The sequence below is a fragment of the Typopeltis vanoorti genome, chromosome 1 (assembly GCF_054136105.1).
Source record: "Typopeltis vanoorti isolate ZY-2024b chromosome 1, IOZ_Tvanoo_1.0, whole genome shotgun sequence".
NCBI lineage: Eukaryota > Metazoa > Arthropoda > Arachnida > Uropygi > Thelyphonidae > Typopeltis > Typopeltis vanoorti.
The window spans coordinates 21,649,074-21,662,532 of NC_143549.1; the positions used below are offsets into that span (position 1 = coordinate 21,649,074).

The window sequence follows — 13,459 nt, forward strand, 5'->3', positions numbered from 1 at the left end:
AGTTACATTAAAATTATGAGAGAACCTGTCTAAGTGTGGAAGAGAATAATTCGATGCATCAAAGGATGGATATAATTCTGAAGTCTTCTGTATCTCCAGTTGATTATATTTCCTTTCATTATTTTAAAAACTTATCAAATACTTTTTTGATGACAGTTGAAATATTAAGAATTGTTGAATAGCCAATTATATATTTATTAATTCTTCTGATAAACAATTACTATGAAAGTATTTTTGTAGAAAATTCAAACATCAGAAAATGAGCATCATGAATCACGATTATTCTTTATGTTAAAGATACCAAGCTATTTTAAACCTGGTTTTAATCCATTTCCCAAGTAAGCAAACAGACAAGTCAGTCAAGTTTGCACCTGCAAGTAGTGCAAGTCTGGGTGACCCGCACGTAGTGCAACTCGTAAAGGTGGAATAAGCTCTGATCACTATTCTTAATATTTACCCTTAATGCAAAGCACATCTCCTTGCAGAGATGTATGATGCTATGAATTAAAGGCAAGGGGCCACTACCCAGACCAGTTTCGACCTTTATTGAGGTCTCATCAGTGGGAGCCAGGCTTAGAAATACCAAGGTTTAAGTAATACAGAGCTTATAAGTATTTTACCAAAACAAGTTACCATAAGGTGCTTTGACCTTATTAAATAAAAATCTCAGGATGAGAGATAGACGTAGAAAGTTTTTTACCTTGGGTATAATATACGTTAAAGATACCAAGTTATTTTAAACCTGGTTTTAATCCATTTCCCAAGTAAGCAAACAGACAAGTAAGTCAAGTTTGTGTCTGCAAGTAGTGCAAGTCTGGGTGACCTACAAATCTTGACAGAAGTCACACTATTCATCTTTTTCTTATATTTATTTCCTATATCAGGGCTGTCGATGGGCTGCATACGGCCCGCGGTGCGATTTTGTGCAGTCAGCCTGTGGGTTTTGATTTTCACAAGCGAAAAAATAAAATAATTGAATCAAATGCGTTGAAAGTTTATTTTTCACTTGGTTAGACTATAATAAATTTAGTTTAATCCTTTATCCAAGTGTGAGTAAACAAAGTTTGCGCCTGAAAGTATCTTCAGGACTTGGGTAAGGTGGTACAACACCGGGCAACTCGTTGCAAAGGTGGAGCAAGCTCACAACACTCCTATCTCAGTATTTCCCATAATGCAAAACACATCTCCTTGCAGATATGTACAATGTTATGCATTAAGGGGAGGGCCACTTAGACAACTCGTGGTAAAATGGGAAATGGTTACTTGGGAAATTGATTAAAACCAGGTTTAAAATAGCTTGGTATCTTTAACGTATTATACCCAAGGTAAAAAACTTTCAACAATTATTCTTATTGTATGGGCACCTCTATGGAGTCCAAAAACTCATCATGGAAGACCCAGAAGTGAAAAATCTAGTCCTCTTGCCCTTACTAACCATACTTTTACTCAACTTCCAGAGTTGACTTTTTGTTTTGTCCCTCTAGCTAAGTGCTGAAAACATTCCCCTGCATCAGGCCTATAAAACACTTAAAGTAACAAAGTAACCTAAATGTCTCTATCATATCCTCCTCTTTTTTTCTTTCTTTCTTTTCTTTTTTTTTTTTTTTTTTTACCTATCAAGCAACTTCTGCAATCCACACATCCTCAATTTATTCTCATAGGAAATGTTCCACAGGCCACTCACCATCTTGGTGCCTGCCTCTGAATCCTCTCCATTTTCTCATCCCAAAGAAACCCAGGAGACTAGAGATGTGAACACAATCGAGATTTAAGTTACTTTACCAAGCAATCTTAGCATTATGTTCTCTAAACTTCAATTCTGTCTATCACCACCACCACTGCCCCTACCACTTTTTTTGATATCTTTCCACCAGCACCCTCTTATCCACATAACCAGTGTCATCCCCATTTGTTCTGATTTGCATAACAGCATTCCATGTGATATTCAGTCAAATGCCTTTTCAAAATCCAGCAGAATGATGATGTAGCCATTTCCCTTATCCAACTCGGCTGTCACTCCATTATAAAAAAAAAGTGTAAATTAGTAAGGTATGAGCGACCCTTTATAAAGCCATGTTGCCCCTCATAGACTATCATATTCCTATCATCCATTCATGAATTCTCTTTTTGACCAATTTTTCCAGTATTAGCACCACTCCTGCAATACTGATTAGTCTATAATTTGCTACTGCAGTCTGGGAATCTTCTTAATGCAAGGGAATTATTTTGTCTTCTTTCCACTTCCTTGGAACTCTACCAGAACTGAGACAGAAATTAAAAAAAGCCTAGTTAGAGGCATTGCCAGTTCTCTTGCACATTCCAAAATGTGAGCCTGATATCCCATTTAATCCTATAGCTATATTCACAATTGAGATTCTGCAATATCCCGAGAACATCCAATTCATCCACCTTTATTCCCACATGTCTGTGTCACAAAATTAACCTCACTTCTATGATATACCCTTGCAAAGTGGTTACTCAGTAACTCAACTATTTTATCTGCTTCTGTCATGACCATCAGCACTCATTTAGGATATTCTTCCTCTTATTACATAGAGAAAGAACTCTCTGAGATCTCCCTTGGCTTACTCAGCTAGTTTTTTCTCGTAATCTGATTTTGCCTTCCTTACCATACTGGTCACTTTTCTCCTTATATATCCTGCATATCATTTTCTTTTTCTGAAGCTCATGCGAAATGATATTATTCATCTAACTCCTACCTGATTAACCCTCCTTTACCTTAGGTATACAATTTAACATAGTGTCCTAGATGCCCCTTAACTATCTCCCATTCACCTACTAACATCCTTTCCTTGCAGGGTTTTATGCCATGACACAGCTTCGAGCTTTCTCCTAAGCTTGTCATAATATACTCCTTCTTGACTGAATATTCTTCATTTTTTATAATTTCCCAGGTCAAAGCCACATGGTCATAGGCAGTATGGTCACCTTAGTTATGGATAGCTGTACTGATCCTCTTACCAGGTCCAATACTCTTGCACCTAGAGTATCTCCTCCATCATGTTGCCTTGAATAATTATCCCTCAGTAGGTATATAAATTTCATTTCCTTCCTGCCATGCGATTCTTCTTTCATCCAGTCTCTATCTCCATAGTTGAAGTTGCCCATAATAATCACTCAACCTGTACTCATCGTACTAATTTGGTGATGCATATCTTCCAAATCATCAGTGGAATTCCCTGACCTATAGCAACAATCAACTGTATATTTTGTTTTACTGGCCTTGATTTCACACCAGACTTCTTTAAATGAACAGCCACCCTCCCACCTGTCTCCTATTCTTTTTGGTTGCAGTTCATCTGCTATCATCAGCAGTAACCTTCTCCCACCATCCTTTCTCTATCTTCCCTGAAAATACTAAACCCTTCACATCTCTTTAACTACATCATCTGCTGTTAGAAGTCTTACTAATGCCTAATTTTTGGCAAGGTTACACTAATTAATGCCAAAAATTCCTCCTCCTGGGGTGCTTAAGGGTCAAAGCTGTATAACTGAGAGGAGACCTCCACATAGCCTTTAAAGGAATGCGGAGAACCGACCAGGGCTTCTGACCTAATGTCCAATCCTCACCTTCTCGTGGTGCACACTGTTGGGTATCTACTTTGATACTGAACGAACGAGGATGGGCGGGCAATTTGGGATTTAGCCGACCAATGTAGTTTCATGTAGTACTGTCATATCCTGTACACCCCTTGAGGGTACATGGCAGGAATTTGATGATGATGATGATTCCTCCTCCTTGTTCCCGATACTTCTGGCATTAGTATATAGAAACTGCAGCATCCCTTTAGTTCCCCAACCACCTTTACTCCCTTAATTGACTATCCTGTTGAATATTTTGGCTTGAGAGACTAGATTCTGCATGTGGTCATTCTCACGCTCACTCACCTCATGGGTGCCTTCACATTCGTTCACTTGCATTCAACCCTAAATGCCTACGATTTCCCAAATTTTTGCTTCAGTATGCTCAATGAATAAAGCTTTTTCTAGAAACCTAACATCAAAACCATTTAGAAGCAGTATGTTAGCTTTATACAAATCCTTCTTTCCATCAAACACAGGCCATCATTCCTTCTGCACAGCCTGTATATTATTCATTTGCTATCATCACCCTCCTCCTCAGTTTGCCTGTATCCATGTCAGCAGTGGGATTCAAACTCATAGCCTGTTGGTTGGAGAAAGAGTACACTAATCACTCAGCCAACCAGGCTAGAAAAGGATTCTTGGATGTACTAAATAAATATTTTAATTTTATGGGAATTTTAAAGGAACAAATAGCCCTCACCAAGTAAGGGCTATTTGTTCAAATGGAACAGCCCTTGAAACTGAGCTCAAGGACCTTCACAACATATTTTTAGCCAATGGCTAAAAATGTGTTGTGAAGTATGAGGCATAGAAGAGAACTGATATAGAAGTTTATTGATATTTTTCTTTGAAGAGTTGCAGGTTGTAGTTGTTTGGGAATACTTCTTGAGGAAGGCTGTTCCAGAGGACAAAGATGGAGAGAATTAAAAAAAAAAAAAAAAAAAAGGATGAATAGAAGCTGGTTTCATGTGTTTTCAGTTGCACAATAAAGGGATGCTGGGTAGCTGCAGCTCTTGTATTATCAGGTGCATCAGAAAGTAGAGGATTGATGGTTGCCAATTCACAAGAGCAGTGGCCATAGAAGTACCTCTGAAATAGACACAGTGCTGAAATACTGCACCTGTAAAATAGAGTTTGAAGTGAATCTGTAAGTGAGGGATCATCTATGAGCCCAATTTCATACTTCTGGATGGAAGTAGGAAACTCTGACCTACATACTACCCCCCATTGGAGGATAGTCATTGGAGGATAGGTCAGAGTTTAAGGCGCTAGTTGTAGATGATTTCGTAACCTGGGATGTCACCTCTCCAATCACATATGTTAAAGATACATCAGAAAAATTAGCCAAAGTTCTCTGCCAATATGATCTCCATACTACTTTCAAACCTTTCATTCAGCTTTCTACTTTTATATGTGCTCCTAAAAATCGACTACATTCTCTGGCACAGTTAAGTATTTTTTGTTACTTTATTATATGCATTGTTTAAATAGCTAGATCTAATCTATTGTAATTCTGTTTTGAACTCTGTTTCACGGAAGCAAATTGCTGCCACTCTTTTTGAGGGTATTTATTATCTCTAGTTTCTGGGTTTGGTGAGGATATGAATATATATATATACATATTGGCTAGGATGTTAAGTTTGTGATGAATGTTAAATGATAGAAGTTATAATTTGAATAATGATATATATGTTTTTTTATCTGCTTCATAGTGATTTATATGTATTTGTTGTGTAAATGGCTGAGAAATGCCTTTAAGAGTGGCTGTAGCTTTGTGGTAACATTTCCAATATGTCTTATATGTATCTAAGGTGAACATTGGATTTTAAAATATAACAAATTCAAGGTATATCTGCTTGAATATTTTCATAGAAAGTTGGGTTGTCATCATTGGCCATGATCTTACCAGTAATATCAGGTGGCATTTGTTCTGTAAGATGTTGATGAGATGTTGGTTATCTAGAAAATAATCTTTAATTTTCATAATTGATTGTTGGCTATTTATAAGTGGTGATGAAGGGGGAGGGGTACTACTAACTCTTGAGTGTTACTGCAAGTTTTTTGCCCAGGTAATATATTGGACTGCCAATCCCTTCCACTGATGGTCTCAGTGGCACATTATTTTTATGGATTTTAGAGAGCCCATAGGTTCTTAGCGGTTTAGAATAGTGTGGTGATACTTTTTTTTTTTACAACCTCAAAGACCACAATGCCTCTTTCAGTAGCTCTGTTTTTCTTTTTGTGAAATTGTGGTTGATGCTGTGCTTACTAACTTGGCATCTTTAGAAAGCTGATTAATATTGGAAACCAGAAAGATCATTTTCTGCAAGTAATATCTGTTTAACAATACAGCAGCTCTACTTTGTTGGGTTTTTGAGCTACTGTAAAGGACTGTTGGATTGTAACTTCTTCTCAATCACGTTTTATCTTATATTTCTCTCTCTTTAGTATTTAACTAGTTGTAGGCTTATATATCAATCGAATATGAAGAAAATTTATATTATACTGTGCCACTCCATATTCTGAATTGCAAGAGCAATTTAGATAAATCAACCTTCAACTGTATTTGGTTATCATAAGCTGATTTTAGGCTGAGGTTTTTATTCTTACTATATAGGGTTCCTGCTGAGATTCGTATTATTTTAATGAGTGTTGCAATAAAACAATCAGGCAAATACAAGATTCAATTGAAATAAAATTATTTAATGCAGTGTCACATAAATTACATCATAACACAGTATTCCAACAGGGACATTATAATTAAACGAATATAAAGCTCTCATTAAGATTCTAGTATACTACTCAGCTGAGCTTAAACTTTATAATTAAAGATTATATTTAACAGATCTTATTCTTCTTATTACAGAGAACTTCTATCATAACCTTACTCTGATTAAGGTTACATCTCAAAACATTTAAATATCAAATCAGTTCAAGATATTCAGAAAGAATACAACTCGTGAACCATCAGACATTTATTTGTAATTCTCTAAGCTCAGTTAATCAAAATTAGTTCTTGTAAGTTCAAGATTCCTAAATTACAACAAATATGCTTCTCAATATTCTCATTCAGTCAATGAACACTTAATTCAATAAAATAGCACTTGTCACTTGAAGAGGGAAAAGTCTTAGCACATCACACATTAAATCTTGACTCACTGAATGCAACAAGTAGGAAAATTCCACCGAAAGTAAAAAAATTTACTTTCGGTTGATTTTCGTTACTTCTCACTAAGTATAGTATAGGTAATCTTACCAGAATATAGCTTCATCACATCTTAAGGAGATCAAACAACAATTTTTAAAGTCCTTGCTGACTTTTACTTTGTAGTAACACAAAACTAAAAGAATCTTCCATTTCCGCGACTGATTTATAGACTCGGGAGAATATAACCTTTATGCACTTGGTTTAACTTATCCATCTATTTCTTCTTTTTCTTATACGTATTAACCTAATTTCTAGCACTATTTCACTCTTAGGCATTAGGAAGTTTTGATAAAAATCCATCTCAGAAAAAGGTAAGTTAAATTGCCAAACGATTCCCGGTCCTTTAAATTCCGTTTTTCCCACGTCAAAATTCCCCTTTAGTCCCCAGCTACCGTTCTCTATACTCCCCTATTCGATTCTCTCTTTACTTTCGTTTTCATATCCACTCCTTCCTTTTTTCCCACCAATACTGGTTCTCACCAGTTATGCTCACATCAAACTTGTTTTTCCCTTGGTATATAGTAGTTCACGCTCAGGAGAAATTTGCATGTTTTCTCACAACAACCAATCAAATGATACCATAAAGAATCTTCTGGATATATTAAAATTACATGCATTACAGTTTCTAATATTATTATTAAAAGAATAAAGCAAATAAAATAAATGACACTTTAATATAGAGGCTTTTCATGTCTATAATATATTTAAAAATTACATAAATAAAATTAACTAATAACAAAACTAAAAAGGAATTCATGAATAACATTTTATAAACAAGAGACTAACAAAATAAATTTAAATAAAACCTGCTTATGATATGGTAGTTTTTGTTAATTATGAATGAAGTATTATTAATTATAAATATCTTCATTCACAATTTAACAGGACTACCTCATCTAACTGGTCAAGTTCCTAAGAGGTGTTTTGGTGTTTTTTAAATAATCCATTTGATTTTAGTTTAATCTTGTTTGCAATATTAAGCTGCAGAAATGGCAAACCTTTTTCATTGTGGTAAATTATATCTATTTGATCCAATGTTTAATGTGCAACTGCAAAATTGGCCCTTTGCTGAGTAGTAGTTTTCTTGTACTAATAATATGACTTCACAAGTTGATGGCATGATTGATTTTATTATTGATTGGCTATGGTTGTTGATCCTTTATTGTTTTAGCCTCCATACATTGGTAATGTAAAAGCTGTATTATTAGTAGTTCTGCTAACACCTGTTGAAGTTCCTTTATTTATTTTATTTTGTGCATTAGACAATTTTTTTTTTTATTTTTTAGAAATTTGTTCTTTTAAAAGAGCTTTCTCTATACAAAAATCCATAGCCAAAGCTGTTTGGATTTTCCAGGGCGAAATCTTGGACCTAAACTTTATCAGCTTGTTGCAGTTGTAATGACATTGCTGTCTTGGCATCTTTTTAGAAGCACTTTATTCCTTAATTTTACTATGTTCCTTTATTTTATTTTGTGCATTTGACAATTTTTTTTATTTTTTTAGAAATTTGTTCTTTTAGTAGAGCTTTCTCCATACAAAAATCGATAGCCGAATCTGTTTGGATTTTTGCAGGGAGAAATCTTGGACCTTAACTTTATCAGCTTGATGCAGTTGTAATGACATTGCTGTCTTGGCATCTTTTTAGAAACACTAGATGGTTAATGAGCATAGACATACATATATTTTACTTACCATAGTTAGTCATATTGCTTTGGGTGTTCATCGGATGATGGGAATTCTTTCTTTTAGCGTAATAAAGTGGTAAACTGCACTCATTAAATTAAATTTATTGCATCAAGTAATGGAGCTATGTTATGTCTTATGCTAATTAACCTGCCTAAGCAGTCCTAAATTCATTACTTAGGCCATTCAGAAATTTTTGACATCCTGTTGTTAATTAAGCAAGCATGTAATAATGAATATTAACAACAATGTTGAAAAAAGGAATTTCTGAATGATTGATGTAATGGATTTATGATAGTTTTTTTTTTTTACTTTTTATTGTATTATATAACCATAAGAACTCATATGTTAAGTATTAAACAAGAATACAGTATCGGTTGACTTGAAATTAGTGTGTGTATATGTGTACATTTCTGACCTTGATGCAAAGATTGAAACATAGAAGATAATTTGAATGTTGTTAAGTATTTATCTCAAAACAATAGTTGATTAATTAGTGCTGTTCATTATTTACTTATGCTGAAAGAAAGGAAACCTCCATTAAGATGATCTCTTTCTGTTTCACATTTTCTGTACATTCTTGTATCATGGGACTAATCTAAAGACATACTATTTCCCATTTTGAAATTTGATCATATAACTGATTCTCATTGAAGGAGTTTATGTTTTGTGTTGGGGGGGGGGGGAGCCATTCACATAATTATTGTTATCTGCTTTTGACTTCTTAGTTCATATGTTAATTTCTGTAAATTTTTTGCTAGCTCTGCATCATTTTCATCAATATGTTTTCTTTATGTTGATGATTTGTTTTCTGTTTATTGAGGTTCAATTGTGAAAGCCGATTTTCATCATTTGCCCTAGTTTCCTTAGAAAAACATGATGGTCTTCTAGTCTTTGACGTTGTGCCTTTTGGTTTGCTAATGCCCAAATTACCATCTTTATCCTGTTGTTTCAGCAATATTGTGCCATAATAAGGTTTCACAAATTAACATAACACAAGGAAAAAATTGAATAATACAATGCTGACATTGTCAGCATCCAGGAATGCGTTAGCAGAGCTAATCTCAGATGGTATGGTCACTTAAATAGAATGGGAGAGGAAAGATTAGCAAAACAAGTGTTCTCTGCCAGGTTGGCAGGAAAACGACCCAGAGGAAGACCAAGATATAGGTGGATTGATACGGTACAAAGTGCCTTAGACGATAGAAATATAAGATCTGATAATGTTGGAGTCTTGACAAGTAACAGACTGATTTGGAGGAAAATTGTAGATAGGAAGTTAGTAATGATGTAATTTTTTCATGTAGTACTGTCATATCCTGTACACCCCTTGAGGGTACATGGCAGGAATTTGATGATGATGATGATGATGATGATGATATTTCAACTTGAAAATTACAGATCATTATCAGTGGCATCAAACACTTGAATACAAAGTTGAACACAAACAATGGATTATTTAAAACAGTAAGAGCTGTGTGATGTTATTGCATAGAATAAAACAAAGGAATAACAAAGAAATATATTATTCTTATTTTAAAAAATTAATGATGTGTGATTAGAATAAGACTGTCTTATCTTCGACAGTGAGAGGAATCATTCTGATTTAGATTTGGATGATGGAGTTGACTTCAGCACTTTCTTTTAATAAACGTTCAAACATATGGTGGTAACAATCATGTAAGTGCTTTTCAGATCATAGGATGTTGTGGTCAGTATGAATATCATGTTGTGCAAGACTAGGTTTCTCAGATTTCCTATTAATAATTTAAGATTTTTGTTCTTGCATTCCTTTCTCCACTGAATGTGCAGTTTGTCTGAAGTAAGAACAGTAACAGTCACATTGAACTTGATGGATACCAAGAAGAGCAAGAGATACTAAGAGTCAACTATCATCATGGTTCCCATGATGATAGTTGAATGTAGCCACCAGATTATACTTGAAAGGATTCTAAAGATTGTTCCAAGATGCTAGAAATGTGTGGGATAGAGGTTCTTTGTATTGTTTCATGTTGTTGAAGCTCGGATTATATAGAAATCAAAAATATGTTGAATCGTCCACTCTGAGAAGCCATTGAGATTCATATACCTTTGGTGTCCAGAAGTTCTTGCTGTAAGTGTTGCGGTTTACAGCATATAATGTGAGCAAGATGTAATAGTTTTAATTATTTCACTTTTCTGAGCTGTTGAGCAGATTGCTGTTGAATGTAGCTTGCAGTCGAGGTAGGTTTTTGATAAATGGAAATAATTAGTTCACCTGACAAGGAGCAGGATAGTAGGATGTCTTGGAAAGCTAGTTTGCTTTCTTTTCCTATTTTCGTTGTGAAATGTAGATTGTTTGTTTGTTTGCTATGAAAAGGCAGATAATCTATCTTCATTGTGGAACTAGGTTGCAAAGTTGTCATCTATATAACATACCCAGAACAAATGCTGAGGGTATATGGATAAGAAAAAGGATGATTCCAGTTATGACAAGAGAAAGAGTGGAATCCCCCATAACGGTCCCTTCAACTTGTCTGTAGACTCTGTTCTGACAAATTGCCTGTGTGAAAAACAGTTGAATAATTTGACTATATCCTTGTGAGTGCAGATTAAAGGAATCATCCAGAGGCACATTAGTGAATAAGGGATTCAGAAGCTGATCATTAAGGTTTTGTGTTGGGAAGAAAGTTTTTCACTGGATTCAGAAAATCGCTGAAATTACCAATTTGAGCCTTTAATAAACATGCTGAAAACTTATATAGTAGAATCTATACAATCCACAATAGGACAAAGAGAACAAAACTTATTTTGGTAGAATATGTTTATCACTATCATTAATTATAGGCAGCCACCAATAAAGAAACCAGCAAACAAGCTGCCATCTCTTGGTACCTAACCCTAACAGGATATGTTACTATCTGAAATAATATGGGTTTATTAAGTTCATCAATGGTATCTCTATCAAGGCTTCTAAAGATAAACAATACCCCACACTCTTCTAGCATCTGCCAAGTTCCATGTCACTGTCACCTTTCTTACTTCAGACAAACTGGACCTGGACATTCAGTGGAGAAAAAATGCAAGAGCACCAATCTTACATTGTTAATAGGAAATCTGAGAAATTTGGCCTTGCGCAACATGTAATTGGTACTGACCACAGTATCCTATGGTCTGGTCTGAAAAGCACTTACTCTATCTTTTACCATAAGTTTGAATGTTTATTTAAAGAAAGTGTTGGAGCCTTCACCATCCAGATCTTAATCAGAATGACTGCCTCTCATTGTTGAAAATATGAGAGAGTCTTATTCTAATCATAGCATGATAGTGACTGCCATCATCTTCTCTAGCCACCACAAAGCCCTGATCTGAATCCCATTGAGAATGTATGGGACATGTTAGAAAAACAGTTCTAGGAGCAAAATCCTCCCTTCTGTCAAATCTGAGCCAGCTAAAGGACTATCTGGTGAATGCCTAGTATGTTGTAGATGCAATCCAACACCTTGTGGAATCTATGTTCAACATGGTATTAAATAAAAGTTTCTAATTCAGTGGCCAGTATATATATCACAAGTTGATATGTGTCATTGTCAGAGACTAGTTGATTCATTTTTTTTTTTTTTTTTTGAAGGTAAGTTGTTCAGTTTAAAATAACAATAACACTCTCTTTATTGGCTCTGGTAACTATGATATCCTGATTTGCTTTTAAAAATTTTACAGTTGCTCATTCAGTTTTGTGAGGTTGCTGGTTATTTCTTTAGTGTTATTTAATGTCTAACCTAAATAACACTAAAGCAATAACTAGTACGCCTCACCAAAACTGAATTAATAGTAATGAAATCTTTAAAAGCATATCAGGATATTGTAATTACTGGAGCCCCAATTCCTTTCTTTGTTAATCACATCCTATTGCTTTAAAGTTTTAAAGGTTATTTCTGTTAGTTTCACATACAGATTGTAAATATTAAAGCAAAGTAGTGTAATACAGTATAAATAGTATGAAGAAAATAAAAGTTAAAAAAAAATTTTTTTTTTAACTAAAGGAAATTAATTTGAACTTCCTTTATTTTTGTACGAAGTTATCAAGAAATAATTCAACAGTGTGTTGTTTCTTCTCTTCATAAATTTCTTGTTAACAGAGTAACAAGTCACCTAAGAACTGAAAAATTAGGATCTGCACAAATACTTAAAATATGCAAAGCAAACACTAAAAATCATGTCCACGTTGAAAGCAAGACTGAGGGCAAAGTACATGCATGTGGCGTGTTGACTGTCTGCCTTGTGAAGGAATGCCTTGGCTAAAATGAAAGAACATCAATACCAGTTAATGTGATATATCTCTTAATTTTGATCATTTGTGCTAATACAGGAAGATCATGTGAATGGATATTGTAAGGAAATTACAGTTAATGTATATTTTTCGAAAGAATTACTGACCTACTTTTAAAACAAAGACTATGTTACTTGATATAATGTCTTGTTTACACAATATAATTGTAGCATGTTGAAAAACGTTTCTCTTGGTACATTGTCATGTGTCTTTTCTAGATCTACAAAACTTAAATACAGATCGAATATGAAGACTTTCATCCAATAAGTATAATTATAAAATAAACTGGGTTTTATTTTTGTTGTAAATATATAAAGATAATAAAATCTGCTAGTTTTGCACTAATATTTGTGGCTTCTTATAAAACTGCATAAAAATAAATACAATAAAGGTAAACATGAATTATAATATTAAAAAACAAGCCATATAGGAACTGTTACAATATAAACTGTAACAGTTCTTGAATGGTTTGTTTTTTAATGTTATGAAAAGAGGTGGTGCGAGTTAGCTATTGTTCATCATTGTGTGGAGATAGTTGACTGAAAAGTTGAAGTCTAACTTGCTGAAAGATCTGATAAGCAATTTCCAAATATCACACAGGATTAATCCTTAGTTTCTGTTAAGTATCTTGTTGTGAAAAGATGATTTTTGCA

General features: G+C 34.3%; 1 protein-coding gene across 5 annotated transcripts in view; it reads left to right on the forward strand.

Moving 5' to 3' along the window:
• The window catches only part of LOC150109825 (uncharacterized), a 441,768-nt gene that overhangs the window by 368,134 nt on the left and 60,175 nt on the right, over positions 1–13,459 (forward strand). The window lies entirely within an intron of this gene.